The following is an 18,315-nucleotide window of genomic DNA, read 5'->3' on the forward strand; positions in this document are numbered from 1 at the left end:
AGGAAGGAGAGAATCTTAGGCGGGCTCCACACGCAGTACAAAGCTTGAAATGGGGCTTGATCTCACAACAGTGAGATCATGACCTGAGCCGAAATCAAGAGTCAGACGGTTAACCAACTGAGTCACCCTCTTTCCTTTTGAAGCAAACTGTATTGTGTTCTTAATTAAGTATAACCATCCAGAATACATATGTGATGTTTTCCTGCTCTGGGGAAACCATTCTAAACATTTATAAAAGAAAGAAAATAAAAGCCAGAAAGATCTGACTACATCAACTCTATCAACCTATCAACACCTGTAACTATAGATTCTGCCTCTTCCTATGAAAATGGGCTCCTAAGGCGTAGGTGCTCCTAAGTGTCCCTTTGCATGGGATCCCAAAACATCTAAATGGCTTAAGAGCTAACTTTTTTTTCTTGCACCATCAATTTTTACTCATGGTTCGTGTTCATCATATATAATATACTGTGATAGCTCCCAAATAACTCATGTCCTCTTCCAGGTATCATTATTTCTCCCTAATAAAGTAAAAGTCTTCAAAAGAACTTATATATTTTTCTCCATTTCCTCATCATCCATTCTCTTTTAAACCCACTCCAAGCAACCCTGAGTTCCCATCAGTATACTAAAACCTCTCTTATCATGTCAGTGATCACTAGGTTTGCCAAATTCAATGGACAATTCAGTCATTATTTTACTTGAATTCTTTCTATCTTAATGGCTGTTCCTCTCTCTCCCTTACTGGCTCCTCATCCTCTTCATTATCTCTAAAAATTAAGGTGCCCGGCGATGGGTCCGTGGCTCTCTTCCTTTCTCTAATTATATTCATTCCCCAGAGGTTTCATCTGATTGCATGTTTTCTAAAGATCCAGAATGCAAATGTCTGCTCTAATGCCCATCTGGGTGTCTACTGAGTATCTCAAACTTGATCAGATTCAAAACAAAACTCTTGATTCCAGCACATACACTCATCACACCTAGAGGTGCTTCAATAAGGCTCCTCATCTTAAGATGATTTTTGGTCAAGCCAAAAATCGTAGAGTCAGCTACGATTTTTCTTTCCCTTATGACCTACATCCAATCCACCAATAGTTCTATTAACTCCATCTTCCAAAAATATCCAGAAGCCAACCACTTCTCATCTCCTCCCCCACTACCACTAGACTTAACCACCATCACTCTCAACTGGACTATTGCAATAGTTTCTTAACTTGCCTCCTTAAGTCCACACTTCCTCACTAGTTTATCTCCACAGAATAACCAGTGATCTTTCAAAATATAAACCGGAACATGCAGCTCCCTGCTTGAAAATCCTCTAATGGCTTCCCACACTGCTTAAGAGTAATACACAATCTCCTTGTGGATAATATACAAGGTTCTAAATGACCTGGACCCCCCCCAGATTCTCTGACATCACCACCTACTTCTATCCTCTCAGATCACTCCAATGATCCTCATTGAACTTCTTGTTCCTCAAACATTTAAGCTTGTTTGCATCTTAGGGTCTCTTTCCCTATGCCTATGAGACACTTCGTATAGAAATTTACATGATCTGTTCCCTCACTTTTTAGGATCTTGCTCAAATATCTCAAAGAGGCCTTCTCTGACTTAACATATAGTATAATACTGATTTCAGGAATAGAATTTAGTGACTCATTACTTATATATAACATCCAGTGTTAATCTCAACAAGTGCCCTCCTTAATGCCCATCAAACATTTAGCCCATCCCTCTCCCTCCCTCCCTCCATCAACCCTCAGTTTGTTCTCTGTATTTAAGAGTCTCTCATGGTTTGTCTCCCTCTCTGCTTTTATCTTATTTTTGCTTCCCTTCCCCTATGTTCATATGTTTTCTTAAATTCCACATATGAGTGAAATCATATATTTGTCTTTCTCTGACTAACTTAATTTCGCTTAGCATAATACACTCTAGTTCCATCCACACTGTTACAAATGGCAAGATTTCATTTTTTTGGATTATGGAGTAATATTCCATTGTGTGGAATGGAATTCCATCGTTTATTAAAATATATGGATTTTTAAAAAATAACCACAAGGCATAGAAAAAAGACCAGAAATAGATCAAGTTATATGTTTATTTCTAAATAGTATTTCATTTTTCTATTTTATTTACAACTTTATACTTTCTCAAATATTTTTTAATATTTATTTAATTTTTGAGAGAGAGTATGTGCTAGTGGGGGAGGGCCATAGAGAGACACAGACAGAGGATCTGAAGTGGGCTCTGAGCTGACAGCAGAGAGCCTGATGTGGGGCTTGACTCACAAGCCCTGAGATCATGACTTGAGTTACAGTCAGATGCTTAACTGACGGAGCACCCAGGTGTCCCACAAATATTTTTATATCATGTGTCTTTCTTTTTCAGTTAGGGGAAATATTACTAAAAATACATCTGTGCATATACATCTTATCCCGTGTGTGGACAAACTGGCAGGCAAAATTACTCACATATTTATTAAACATTAATATATAAAACACTACTGTGTGACAAATCCTATATTAGGAAAGGTAAACCACATTTGAAAATAGCACAGTTGTTAGCCTTAAGAAATTAAAATCCTGTGAGGTATGCAGGAGAATGGACATTTTAATAAAATATGTGACATAAGTCTATACAGAGCATAATGCACCAAAAGGAGGACTTTAGGAAATACTTTAAAAAATATTACAACCCAAGTACTGAACAATCAGAAATATTGATTCTTTGCCCTACTGCTCCTACTACTGTCTTCCTATATCCTCCTTAAAAAGCATTTATGTACAAAATCCACTAAATATTTTTTCTTCAAAGAAACAAATCTGACTCTAAGAAGAAATTTTAGATAACTTATCTGCTAACAAACTGACATAATTCTAATTGCATATCTTCGTTTGGTATCTGATTGGTTGAATCTTCTGTAATAAACAACTAACTATTAAGGGCCCACTATGCTATTAGTCCTATTCTAATCACTGGAAGAAGTAGGAACATGGCTCTGCCCAGAGTCCTAAAGCCTTATTAATGCCTACTCTTAAAATCAGTACCATAAAAGTGTCAGGAATACAGACACACAAGTATAGAAATGGACTTCTAACTGATCTGGTTTTCTCATTTGTATGTGAAGCTCTACCATATCACAGCCTAAAGGTACCCAATACAGACATTGAGATGGTGAAAGCATTTGGCCACATGGTAACAGTGATAATTATAAGTTTATAAGGAGGATTTCAAGGTGGAAATCCAGACCCAAATTAGATTTGTTCACTCAATATTCACTTGTCTCCATACTAAGAAGGTGGTTCACAAAGACAACAGGATAAATTGAACACAAGGTGTCCTTTTTTTGTTTTTAAACAAATGAAAACTAGACTCACTTGTTCTAAAGAAGATACGCAGCTTGCATTTATCGGGGATATTATTTTCTTTGAAAAATGCCCCAGTTACCAGTAGTATTCTGTTAATGAGTTCCTGCCTGTTGAGAAAAAAATGATCTGCTGAATTTAAAGTGTTTTTCATCTGAAAAGCATTCTAACATTTTTAATACGAACCATTCATTAAAGAAGCACACTTGCATTATAGCTCTGAGTGGTGATATTTGGACTTCTGGCAACATGACATTATTAAATATGAAACATTTGTGAATGCCAATGATGTTCTGGGGCTTGAGTAGCTAAATAAGAAATTTATATGGCGAGGAAAGCACTAGATGATTTTCCTTAAACTTTCAATTCTTCACTTGAGTAGAATTACACAAGTCCAGGTTAACAGAAATAACCACAGAAATGAATACTATTTTATATGAAATAATTCTGAAGGTGACACTGAGAATTTTCAAATGGTAGTGATTTCACATGATATATATTCTGACTAAAAGTTTTGTTTGACTTGTTACAGAGGCTTTTGTTTTTCTTAGCATCATCAATATAAAACATTTCTGAAATGGAAAATGATCACCATCTGGAGTTCTTCCATTAAACAGGGAGCTCATGACAGCGTATCAGGTCAGTAATTTGTGGGATTATTGTCTCCCTTTGTGAGCTTTCTCAATTTAACAGAGAAAAAATTAAGGCTAAAAATTAAGTGACAAAAAATTGCAGAAAATCTTAATCATTTATCATTTACTTCCATTTAAAGCTACTGTATTAGTTTACTTTTGAGTCTCCATCTTAGTTGCCAGAGTATGACAATCCTCGTTTTGAATAAATTAGCCATTACTACGTAGTGAGTCCCAATCTCAGTGTAGAAACAGTTTTCTGTTCACCTGAGACCAAATTCAACCTAAAAATGAAGCTGAACAGAAGTCTAGAACTATAGTTCCTTTTTCAATTGTGTTTCCCAAGAATATTCTTCTTGTTTAAAAAGATAAGATGGTATTTTGAGGACTTCTGTGGAACCCTTTAACAACAACAAAATAAAAAAACAAAGGATTGAATTGTTAATCCTTTTTGGGAGAATAAAGCAACAATCAAAGAGTTTTCAATTCTAAGCAAATCAGTTTGATAGAAAAGTGTTTAATCTGTTTAGAAGCTGCTTTCTGGGGGCACCTGGGTGGCTCAGTCAGTTAAGCATCTGACTTCGGGTTGGGTCGTGATCTCACTGATAGTGAGTTTGAGCCCTGCATCCGGCTCTGTGCTCATAGCTCAGAGCCTGGAGCCTGGTTCGGATTCTGTGTCTCCCTCGGTTTCTGTCCCTCCCCCTCTCACACACTCTCTCTCTCTCAAAAATAAATAAACATAAAAAATACAATAAAGTAAAAAAAGAAGCTGCTTTCTCTACTCATTTTTAAGCTCCTAAGAAAACTTTGTTTAGTTGGAGATAATTTTTTAAGTGTAACTCATATAAATGAGGATTATTATTTTTATATGATTTAAAATTATTCCAGGCTTACTGAGTTATAATTGACAAATGAAATTGTTAGCTATTTAAAACATGCAATGTGGTGATTTGATATACTCATACATTGTGAAAGAACTCAAAATTCTCAATATCGAGTTAATGAGCACACCCGTCAATTCACATATTTCTTTTCCTTTTCTTTTGGTGAGAACATTTAAATTCTGCTCTCAAAGCAAATTTCAGTTATACAATACAGTATTAGCAAAAATAGTCACATGTTATACATTAGATCCTTAGACCTTCTTCATCTTACAACTGAAAGCTTATACCCTCTCCAACTTCTCCCTATTTCCCACATTCCCCAGCCCTTGGCAACCACCTCTGCACTCTATGAGTTCAATTTTTTCTTTTTAGTCCTACATGTAAGGATGGCATTCAGTATTTGTCTTTCTCTGTCTGGCTTGTTTCAGTTAGTATAATGCTTTCCCAGCTTATCAACGTTGTTGAAAATGGCAAGATTTCCTCTTTCTTTCTTTTAAGGCTGAATAATATTCCATTGTATGTGTGTTCACACATATACATACATATATATATGCTATTTTCTTTATTCATTTACCTGTCAACATGTCAAACATAAGCTGTTTCCATACCTTGGCTACCACCAATAATACTGCAGTGAACATGACAACAGAGATATTTCTTTGAGATAATAATTTCATTTCCTTTGGATATATACCCAGAAGCAAGACTGCTGTATCATGTGGTATTTCATTTTTAATTTCTTGAAATACCTCCCTACTGTTTTTCATAGTGGCTGTAACAGTTTACATCCCCACTAACAGTGCACAAGGGTTCCTTTTTCTCCAAATCCTTATTGGCATTTGTTATCTCTTGTCTTTTTAATAACAGGTATCCTAGGTAATATCTTATTTGTGGTTTTGATTTGCATTTACCGGATAATTAGTGATGCTGAGCACCTTTTCACATACCTGTTGGACATCTGTATGTCTTATTTGGAAAAATGTCTATTCTGGTTCTCTGCCCATTTTTTAATCAGGTTGTTTCTTTTGTATTGAGTTTTATGAATTCCTTATATATTTTGGATATTAATTCCTTACCCAGATATGTGGTTTGCAAATAGTTTTCTCCCATTTCATAGGATGCCTTTTCATTTGTTGGTTTATGAGCTGTATGGGAACATTTTAGTTTGATATAGTCTCATTTGCATTTTTTTTTTTGCTTTTGTTGCCTTTTCTTTTTGTGTCAAATCTAAAAAATCATTGCTAAGACAAGACCAATATCAAGAAGTTTACCTTTACAATTTCTCTTGAGTTTTATAGTTTCAGATTATACAATCAAGTATTTAACTCAGTTTGAGTTAATTTTTATTTATGGTGTGAGACAGAAGTCGAGTTTCATTCTTTTGAATGTGGCTAACTAGTTTTCCCAACACCATTTATAGAAGACACTATCTTTTCCCCATTGTTTATCCTTGGCTCCTTTGTCAAACTTAATTGATCAAATATGCACGGGTTTATTTTGGGGCTCTATATTCTGTTCCATTGATCTACATTACCTGATTTTATAGCAATACCATACTGTTTTGATTACTATAGTTTTGTAATATAGCTTAAAAGCAGGGAGTGTGATGCTTCCAGCTTAGTTCTTTCTCAAGATTGCTTTGGCTATCTGAGATCTTCTGTGGTTCTATACAGATTATAGGATTTTTTTTTCTATATATGTGAAAAATGCCATTAGAATTTTACAAGGATTGCATTGGATCTGTCGATCACTTTGGGTAGTATGAACTACCCAAAGAATTGGTAGTAATTCTTCCAATTGATAAGTATGAAATGTTAAGGACATTAGCATTATTGTACAATTGGATTTATATTTTTTTAAAAAAAAATTTTTTTTTTTAAGGTTTTTATTTATTTCTAGGAGAGAGAGAGACAGCATGAGCAGGGGAGGGTCAGAGAGAGAGGGAGTCACAGACTGAAACAGGCTCCAGGCTCTGAGCTGGCAGTCAGCACAGAGCCCGACGCGGGGCCCGAACCCATGAACCGTGAGATCATGACCTAAGCGAAAGTCGGACGCTCAACCGACTAAGCCACCCAGGCGCCCCGGATTTATATTTTTAAAAGATTATGTGGGACTACTAATCAGAAAAGTATAAAGCTAGAAGCAAAACATCTACTTAGGAAACTCTAAAGAAATCTACAAAAATATATGATGAAGGCCTAAACTAGGGTGGTTATGATGGTAACAAGGAAATGGCAGATTTGTGACATAAGAACAACAGATTTTACTGGCATGTGGCTGAGAAAGAAATCTAGAATGACCTCAGGTCTTTGGCTTGGTCACTTGATGGAGAGCAATGGCTTTGATTTCATAAAAAATCCACAAATTTGGGGAAGGATAATGATGAGTACTATTTTGGGCATATGTGTTTAGTCATTCAATGAGAGCTTTCCAGTAGACAGCCGGGTATGGAGTTCAGAAAACAGGTATAACTGGGTGACATAAATGTGTACATCAGTGTTAGATGAAGCCATTAGAAGAGATGAGATCAAACAGCAAGGAAGTGTAGGCTGAAAGAAGATGAATGTAGCTATAAGGAACCACACCATTTATAAGGTAGACAGAGAAAGAAAGGTCTTGAAAGAAAACTAAGGACAGAGAGACAGATGGGAAACTAGGAGGGATGAAGATCACAGAAGCCAAGGTCAAGAAGGCTTTAAAAAGAAGAAAAGGTCATAGTGCTGAATATCACAAAGAGGTCAAGGAAAGGAAAGATTAGGGGCAAAAAAACAGAATAAAATGTGTCCACCTGATTTGGTTGCTACTGACCTTAACAAGAGAAATTTTAATAAATTGGTGTTGAATGGAAATCAAATTGAAGCAGGATAAGAGAATGGCAATGAGAAAGACAATAAGTAAAAATAAATATTTTAAAAAGACCTATTGTTAAAAAGACATGGTACAACTTCTAGAAGGGATGCAGAATAGAGGCAACTATATTCTGTTCAGTAGCAAAAGTTCATGAAACATGTTGGTGGCACCACTATGGTAAGAATCTGGTGTGCCATTTCCTAGCTCAGTCTTTCTTCCATTCATTCATTCATTCATTCATTTATTCATTTATTGTTTTGGGGAGAAAGAGAGAACAAGAATTTTAGGTAGGCTCCATGCTCAGTGCAGAGTTGGAGGTGGGGCTCAATCCCATGACCCTGGTATCATGACCTCAGCCGAAATCAAGAGTCAGACCAAGGCACTCAGGTGCCCCCTTACTCCTATTAACATACAGAAACATTATCCAGTTCAAGAATGACACAACCCTGAGAAAATGTATCTAGTTCATAGGGTTGTGAGGCAACTTGTAGCATATCAGATGATGATATTCAAATAGTCATAAAAAGCAATACAAATATTGGTTTCTTAATCAACCTCCTTTATTTCCTCATTTCTCTATTTTTGTCATTCACCACCCAGGCTCAAAACAGACAAATAACTTTGGACTTTCCACTCTCTGGTGCTTGCTCAGAGCCAGATAAGCATAAGAGATGAAGACTCCCCATCTCTAGTCACTAAGTAGGGCAAATCTGGCATTCCTCTATAGTGCTCCCAGTTCAGATCCTATCAGCAGTCCCTAAAACAACATCAGTGGGGCCACTGCTACTCTCTCCTCCTCTAATATCTTCTCCCTCCAACTGACCCAACTAACGGATTTATCTTCCCCAAATCATCCCCTTCACATTCCCCATCTGCGAAATAAATTTCTCTCTCTAATCTACATTTATTTTCATAAATCCTTTACACAAATTTCTACTATTTAGGTTGAATATGATAATTTCCATCTCCCAAACTTTGTTCTTATTCTTCTTTCCATTTGCAATTTTCTACCCATCCTCTGGTGCCAATTACCACCAAGTGCAATCCTACTCAATCTTCACAACCCCTGAAGCCACACCTGATCCCTCTAATCAGAAGTGATCTCTCCCGGCACTTTGGGGATGAGCACTGAGTGTTATGTGGAAACTAATTTGACAATAAACTATTTGTAAAAAAAAAAAAAGTGATCTCTCCCTCATTTAAACCCAGTAAAGAGTCTTGTATTCAATCATCAAAAAGAACCTGAGAGGGATGCGTAGGTGGCTCAGTCAGTTAAGCGTCTGACTTTGGCTCAGGTCATGATCTCATGGCTTATGAGTTCAAGCTCCACGTCAGGCTCTGTGCTGACAGCTAGCTCAGAGCCTGGAGCCTGTTTCAGATTCTGTGTCTCCCTCTCTCTCTGACCCTCCCCTGCCCACACTGACTGTCTATCTCTCAGATATAAATAAAAACATTTTTTAAAATGCCTGAGAAAAATTCAGTCCTTTTAAGGGATCCTACAGTAATAAATGTGAAGGATGGCTCATTTTATTATTTAGCAGTATTAAAGTTATATAAGATTAGGACATCAAAGACTGTATCAGTCAAAGTTCAACTAGAGAAACAGAACGCACTCTAAGAATTTAAAGAAGAGTACAGGGAATTGATTTCACAGATGACCGGACTGAGAAGGCAAAGAGAGCACAGTGAGGCAACCCAGAACCAGCAGTAACAGAAGGCAGCTGCTATCCTTAAGCTGAAGGGACAAAGGATAAAGAGTGTGGGAAGCAACCAAGTAGCCTGGCACAAGCTGGAACCTCAGTGGATGTGTCCAATAGGACCTAAAGAAGAGCTGGGCCAGCCACAGCAGATGCTCCACCTAGGCAGAGAAGGAGTCAGGCTTTCTCCCTTCCTTTGAACCTTCAGTTTCCCCAGTGGCTTGCATTGGCCAAATCCAAGGGAAAGCCAGCTAAAAGGAGCAAGGGAATCCAAGCCCACTAAGCCCCTTTGGTACCAAGCAATGCCTAGAAGGGGCAAAGAACAGACAGAAAGGCAAGTAGGTCTAGGATAAGTTCAATGACCTTAACAATATAAATTATTAGAGAAAACTTAAAGAAAGGGTGGGGGAAGGTACTTACCAGAGTAAAACGTCTAAAAATCAGCAACAGATAAATCCCAACAATTTTTTTTTTTTACTCAGTAGATTACTCAATAATAATTTGAGTTCCTATATGCATTCTAGATTGAGCAAAACACAAGATATCACCCATATGTTCATGGAGATTATTGTCTAATAAAGGCCCTCTAGATTACACCAACCTTTTAAATAAGATATAGAAATATAAAATTTGGTTGTTTCCAGCATCACCACCTAAAAGGTTAAGAATAGAGGGTTACCACCTCTGTTTGAAATTTTCTTTTCTTCTGATTGTCTTAAGTGCTAATCTGGAAAATGATAGCTACAACTTCACTGACCATACCAAAAAATGGAAATTTGAGGAGCAAAAACAGTCTTTAAGATGTTCAGTTTCAAACTAAGAAATACTTTGCTAGGAGTCAGGGGTGGCAAGAGAATCTATGTTTACAGATGCTAACTAATAAATGCCACATAGATTATTACATAAACAGGAGTTGTCTCATTTTTACCTGAAGGCTAGTGACCATCCTGGAAAACAACAAAGTCATGGTCCCAGCTTTACAGATGAAGCAAGTCCTGTGCTTCTCATAAGTTCAGCAAATAAATCGGAGGCATCAGTGTCAGGTAAATCACTTAACATGGAGTTATGTGTTCCTTTCACTAAAAAAGTAAAAATCAAAGCCTAGATTAAACATAATATAACCAATGTATTAGGAAAGGCTCCGTTCCTCCTGTGTTTCTCTTTTACTCTCACACCTACAACTACCACACCCACAACACTTCTGATACCAGACGTGTGGGATTTCCCCCACACCAAGCAATTCTGCAACACTAGTGTCCTACAGTTTAACTCAATTTTTTAAAAAATTTTTATGTTTATTTATTATTGAGAGACATAGTGAGACAGAGCATGAGCAGGGGAGGGGCAGAGAAGGAGAGAGACACAGAATTCGAAGCAGGCTCCAGGCTCTGAGCTGTCAGCACAGAGCATGATGCGGGGCTGGAAACCACGATCTGTGAAATCAGGACCTGAGCCGAAGTCGGACACTCGACTGACTGAGCCACCCAGGTGCCTCTGGCTTAACTCAATTCTGATACTAGCTGTCTGGAGTTCACATCAGATCCCACAGAGTAATGGCTCAGTCCCATGAGACTGCCCCTCCCCCACCCTTTTCACATGTCAATTCTAAGTGGTGGGTCCCTAGGGTACCCACAACTTCTGCACAACTTGGCTACAAACTGGAGGTCCCCATTAACATTCTGAACATTTTGAATTCTGAACCAGGTGAACGTCTCTCCTTAATAAATAAATAAAATTAACAGCAATGTCAACAATAAAATCCTCTAAATCTTTGCCCTTAGCAAATTTGGCAGGAAACTGATTTCTAAACCAAGTTAATTTTTTCCCCTCTCTCTAAGAAAGAGAAAAATTCAAGGGAAAAATTCCAATTAGCCCTGATCTGCATATTATTGCCTGAAGTGTTGTTACAACTATAGAGTCACTGGGTTTAAAACTCTAGCAGAATGTTGTCACATAAACATATGGAATTACACAAAGGAGAAGCAAATACGGGGGACCAGTTACATTCTTAACTCTTCTTTGCCCTCGATAAACTCAAGCATGCAGACACTCGTGCGTGCATGTATGCGCACACACATCAGCCATAACATCAAAAGTTTCAAGGCACAGACTACTTTTCAGAATTATTTCAAGGCTAACCTGCTGATGGCCTGTACAGGGTCAGGTTAACTGAGATAAAATACAGAGCTATGTGCCAACTGTTCTTGGTGGAACATCTTCTAGCTATTCATTTTAGCATTCCTGAAGAGTGCTGACCAGCAGCCGAAGAGTGCTTCTCTCAAACCACATTGGGATATTACATAAATATAAAAAGTTAAAGTAACTAAGGAATTTTTCATGTTGAGATTATAGGTCAGCATTATCTAATTAATGAATATCAGCTTTATAACTGCACTGAAAAGCAGTAAATGTATGAAATGTCTTCATTCAGAAGATCCTTGATATCAAAAGTTGGGATGGCATAAAGAGGTAGTGAGAATACTGCCCCTCATGTTACCTGCAAACTATCTGAATCGGGAGAACTGAAAAAAGCTTAAACAACTAGCACCGTTCTTGATTTTCTCTCTCCTTCAGGCTTCACCTATGCATCTGGATATGACGCAGACACAGTCAAGTACATTTAACCTAAACGCATGGTTATCTTGGTTCCAGCTGCAAGCGTTAGATACTGGACAGAACAGAGACAGGATGGAGAGCAAGAGTTAAAAAAAAATTGGAGACGGTCTGTTATAGGTCTTCTTTCCAAGTATTAAACTGCACATATGCCCAAGAGATCGCTAGTGTGATTTTCTAGTTCAGGGTCACATACCAGCTGTGGGGCAGATCTAGAAATAAACCCCAGATCAGTAATGGTTTCAGAAGCTATACACATCAATATTCATTTAGTTTCTCCGAACTTTTCTACAATCAAAGGCTCTCAGAAATCATAAAACTGGAGAACCTAATTGGAGCCAGTATTCCAAACTTGCCAAGGTCTTTCCAGAACAAGCACTTACTAAGATGACATCCGGTTACAATTAAGGGACTGCAGTGCTATTGGGGACATACTTATTAAGTTGAATTATGTATTTCTTATGTCAAGTCTTTGATATTCTGTGGTCAATTTCAGAAAAGTAAACTATTCTGATACACTTGCTAAAGAGACTGGGGGGTGGGGTTAATGTTGCTTTGAAACATCTTGTATTTGGCCAATGTTATATTATGTTAGCATTTTAATATCATTAATTTCTGGACATCAAGCATCACAGGAACCTGAAATTAATATAAAAAAGACTAGATTTAAAAAAGTCAAGAAGAGGAGTAAGGGTGAAAGAAAGACAACAGCGAAATATAAGAGTAATAACAAAAGCCAAAGGTAAAACACTGGGAAGAATATTAAACAGCAGTATAAGTCACAGTCTCTGCTCTCACAGAGTTTACCTGTTGCTAGAAAAAAGTTATAAAAGTAGAATATTAATGCAAAACAGTAAATAAAAAGAAAATAAATTTTTATAAAACAAAACATTGAAATATTGCTGTAAGTGGTCACAAAGAGTGCAGAGGAAATAAAAAGGAAAGATCTGGCACAAGAGAAGGCTTTAAAATACACAGCCATTTTCAATTATAAAAACTATTAGATGATTTGTGAAAGCAAGATATACTCCTGACTGAGTTCCCATAACAGAAATGGCATCTTACAGGATACATATTTCTGATAATCACTATCTACGGATCTCTGGCTAAGATTCCTAACTTCTCTGGATCTCCGTTCCCTCACTAGTAAATAAGAGGCTTAAACTTCTTCACAGGTCTGTTATTCTGATACTGAGCTGTCGAGACTAATAAATACAGTCTAAAGTAAAGATGATGGAATAACTGCTGATCTGAAGAGGTACATTGTGACTCAGTCCTGCTGTGTTAAGTCAATGAGACACGGGCTCACTTTTCTAAAGCCTAGCAAAGATTATCAAAGAAATTAGTATACATAAAAGCAAGCAATGATCTCTAATACTAAGATATCAAAAATTAGAATACTCATTTAAAGATAATCTAAGTATCTTAAGTTTTTTAAAAAGTCCACATACAAGCACAAAGATTCTGCTCATTCCATTTGATGAGTTTAGTTTATTGCTATTACCCTTTACACTATATTCAATTTACAGAGGAAAAAAAATCCACTAAAACTTTGTGATTACAAAGTCTTCAAGATCTATCCTATGGCATTACTGAGAGGTAAAACTTCTTTAAAACAATGTCCTATGATTAATCAGGTACAACAGAAGCTGACTAGATTGAATCTCCCTTACCAGTAATAATGTGCATTATAAAGAAATCCCAATGTATTGATTTAGCCTTCAGAACATCCATTATGATATAATTATAGCACACTAAGTGTTAAGAAATGTAGGTAGCAAAAGACAATGCAGATTTGCAGCTAAAAAAACTTTTTACTTTTTATCATATTTTCTTTTCATGGAAACTACTAAACTTTTCCGTTCTAAAAATGAACATGAGACTTTTAAAAACGAAACCTAACCAAACAAAATAACAACAAATACAACTGTGGATTATGTCAAAAGGCATTTAGACAGAGGCAGAATACTTTATCACATCTACAAAGATAAGACTTCTTAATTATAGGTTTTATTTTTCATACAAGCTGAAGTGATATTATTTTAGTTTTTATTATACCCTATGCATATCATTAATGGAAGTGGGAAAAACCCTGGAGGCTTACTGCTAGATTAAAGTGTACAATTATACAATAACTATATATCAAAGTATAACATTTATTGTCTGAATTACATAAAATTTTAAATAAATCCTTTTTTAGATTTTTTTGTTGTTTTGTTAAGGGGTCTTTGGAGGGGAGGAAGGCTTTCTCTTAAATATTAACACAGAGTTACTGTGCTTTGTTATACAGCATAAAATATTTTTCCAAGTTAAAAATGAATCATATTAAGAAGTGTTAAGAGCTATATAACAAACAAAGGTACCGCGAAGGCCCCATAGCATCAGTGTACTTCATCAACCAAACATATTCATTCATTAGAGTGGTGCCATTATCCACTTGGATAGTAGTGATGTATTGGTTCCTGGTAGATGTATTACTTTTACAGGTCAGACCAGTGTAATATTTTATAAGCTACAGTACATAGTGATTTCACTCATTTAGAAATTTCATTTCCTTGTCATAGTCTAAAATGAGTTTTTCTGAACATTCTTCGTAGTTTCATTTTCTGTTTCCCAAATGTTTTAACTGGCCAACCAATTGTTTAAATTAGTGTGACTTACATGGGTTTTCTTCAATTTCATATTCTCAGTTCTTATCTAGCCATCTTAGGGTTCAGCAAAAAGAAAATTAGTGATAATGCTTTCAATTTAATTAGTATATTACATGCACTGTAATTATTAGCGGGAAATGTTATATTAATGAATGTAAAAGTTAGCAGTAAATTACCTTGTAGCTATTATCAATTTCCCAAGCTACTGCTCCTTAAGATAACCCTCTCCCTATGGTCCTTCCGGTAATTTTTCTTTGCCTGATAAACATGATGATTAAATAGCACACAGAGCAAACCTTTGATACTTTTTAAATTAAATCCATGCCCAGCCTAAGGGCTGTGTCTGATTTCAACTAAATGTGTCAGTTAATCAGATAAAAAATTATCAGTAACTCAAAGAAACAGCAGCCTTAGGCTTCATCAGTGCCAGGGAAAGCTGAACAAAATAAGACATTCAGACAATATCACATTATGTGTAAAGGTTACTGATAAGCCTGTAACTAAACAGAACTGCTTACCACTATAACAATGTCTGTCTGGAAAGAAATGTTATATTCAACATTCAAATTCCTCTAAAATTTTAAAGAAAAAATGTAGTTTAAAGAAAAGGCTACAAATACTTTACTCATACACACAAACACACATGCACACATATATAAACAAACTCACATAAAGATAGTAAAATTATGCAGATTAGAAAAGTGGAATTCTTAAAAATAGATTCTTGGAGAACTGAAAAAGAACTTATCACCAATACTACTTCTAGGATACTTCAGAAATTACACCAAGTAAATCAAGTATTTCATGGTTTTTGGCATATGCAAATTCAAGATTATTTATCCACACAGTTCATTTTAGTGTCTAAAATGATGCAGTTTTACCATTTTTTAAAAAAAAACTGAGGTAGTCTAAAATTATAACAAGATCCTACATTAATTAAAAAGCAGATCATTTTTAACTTGTAACAAGGAGCACCAACCATCATTTGCAATATTACCAATTAAAATAATACATATTACCAGGGTCCTGATTATTTTAATAAGAGGATTTAAAAGCTCCTACAATTATTAGAGAGGATGGCAAACCCTTAAACTTCCAGAGTGTATTATGATTTTCAAAGCATTCTCAGATTCCTAATTAAGATTGCTTTAACTATAGAAGAAGGCTATCTTATAAACTGATATATCAGTAAGAACTGCAAGAAAGAAACTAAATCTGAAGTGAATAGAAAATTATCACTGAAAGACATAACAGGCAGTAGCTACGAAAAATTCATTTATAGAGGATAACAGGAGTCCCAGACCTTCTGACAAAGAAAATTTCAAATTAATACTACATTATCTTTATTCTTTGCTTCTACTATAATCAGATAATATATTCAACTGCAGTAAGATTCTCATTCTTCTTTATCAACTGCAGCTTTTCAGTAAATAGACCTATGGCAGGAGAATGGGGATAATTCTACACAAATATAAGCTCCTAAATATCAGAGACACATGAATTTAAGTTAGCCAACAAAATTTCACAGTCACTACCCACATAAAAATATAAGATCATTGTGTCTTAAAAGTTTAGATTCTCAACACATTGAAACATTTAACACAGGCCCTCTGAAATCACTGTTTCATCTAGAGGGGAAAGGTAGGAGATGGGAAAAATAGAGGAAGGGGATTAAGAGGTACAGACTTAAAATTAAAAAAATAAATAAGTCACAGGAACGTAAAGTACAGCAAAGGGAATACAGTCAACAATATTGTAATAAGTTTGTACGTGACAGACAGCAACTGATTGTACTTATCACGGTGAGCATTTTGTGATGTATATAACTGTCGGATCACTATGTTGTACACCTGAGATTAATTCTAAGATTGCATTTCAACTATACTTAAAAAGAAAAAGAATTATCTGAAGTGCAGAGGAAGTGGTTTTGCTTTCCTGACTGCTGCAAGCAGCAGTGTCCACCCTTCAGGAAACACTTTGATGATGGGAGACCAGCAAGGACTAACACTGCTTGAAACCAGGTTAATGCACCTCCAAGACATCTACACATTTCAGGGTTCGCCAAAGAGCAGTTGAAAAATTATCTTAAGGTTACATGCAAGATGGAATTTGAACTGGTCGCCAAGACGTGACTTAATTTAGCTGCTCTCAGCAATCCCCAGGGCTCCCTGGTCCCTTCCCATAACACAGCATTTGTTGGAGCGTGCTCTCTTTGACCTCTGCATGTCTCACATTAATGGTCACCACACTGTCCCTCTGAATGCTCCAAAACTCAAATCTATGCAAGAGTGTTAACGACTTGTTTAAATAAAAAGCATAATGATTTGTAAGTATTAAAAATTCTAATTGAAAAGAAAATAATTAAAAGCTTTAGTTGCGACTCTATATGATTACAATAGTAGGTCTATCCTTTAAAAGTAATGAAAAGGAAATTAAGAATAATCTCATGTATTAAAATAATGTATTTGTTATTGGATTCTAAATACAGTTGACTGTTTTCAATGCATTTTCCTGAATTGTGAAAATGTAACTCTTTTAAAAAATTACTCTAATGATAAAATTTATTTTGGTATGTGATGACTGATGTAAATCATATTAAACTTTGAAGAAAACAGAATAAAAGTTAATCTTAAGTAATTTTCTGATTTTATACAAATAATCAAATTTCACTCCTATGGAGGGTTCAAGTCAATAAGATCTTATAACAACATTACCGTAAAAAATCTAATATCAGGTAGATGATTATTGACAGCCCAAAATACATGCGTTTTGTTTCTCACTTTAAAATAAAAGTTCAGACAGTCACAGAACATTTGCTTATAGACAATTCTTTCAGGAAATCCTATGTAAGGATGACCTCCATCAGAGACCTGACGATGACTTATATTAAAACTGAATACAAGCTTCCTGAGATTTAATGAGCTAAAATTATTTTGCAGGGATGAGGTACCAAGGAATAACCACAACAATTTCGTCTAAAGGCTAAAGGTTTCTATCCAATACTAACTATACAAATAGCATCTATATTTGTAGAATGCCTGTAAAACCGAGAGTAATTTTTATCCTTATACAAAATGTATAAAATTTGAAACTAGCACTATCATAGGTTACACATACCATGCTAATATTTCACATAAGAATTCCACTAAACTAGGGGCGCCTGGGTTGCTTAGTCGGTTAAGCGTCCGACTTTCGCTTGGGTCATGATCTCACAGTTCGTGGGTTCGAGCCCCGCGTCGGGCTCTGTGCTGACTGCCAGCTCAGAGCCTGGAGCCTGTTTCAGTCTGTGACTCCCTCTCTCTCCGACCCTCCCCTGCTCACGCTGTCTCTCTCTCTCTCTCTCCTAGAAAGAAATAAAACATTAAAAAAAATTAAAAAAAAAAAAAAAGAATTCCACTAAACTAATGGAACAAGAGACTCTACACCACCTTATATTTAAGACTGGCATTGTCTGTAAGAAAACACTATTTTTAAGTTAAGAATTAAGAATTTGTCCTATTTTTCCACATAGGAACTCTATCACTGGGTAACTTCTGGGTAATCAAGTAATAGGCAAATGGAAGACTCCGTTTATAGAATATTCCAACTAATAAATAAAAAAGGAATGATAGAATCATTAACATCAC

General features: G+C 35.9%; 1 protein-coding gene across 1 annotated transcript in view; it reads right to left on the bottom strand.

The window, feature by feature from the left end:
- DPH6 (diphthamine biosynthesis 6) overlaps positions 1–3,456 on the bottom strand; it is an 87,163-nt gene extending 83,707 nt beyond the window's left edge. The window contains exon 1 of the mRNA XM_039247268.1: positions 3,375–3,456. The gene's annotated coding sequence lies outside the window, so the exon portion shown is untranslated. The remainder of the gene's footprint in view (positions 1–3,374) is intronic.
- Between the last annotated feature and the right edge of the window lie 14,859 nt (positions 3,457–18,315).

Source organism: Hyaena hyaena, unplaced genomic scaffold (assembly GCF_003009895.1).
Source record: "Hyaena hyaena isolate Hyena2069 unplaced genomic scaffold, ASM300989v1 scaffold_292, whole genome shotgun sequence".
Lineage (NCBI taxonomy): Eukaryota > Metazoa > Chordata > Mammalia > Carnivora > Hyaenidae > Hyaena > Hyaena hyaena.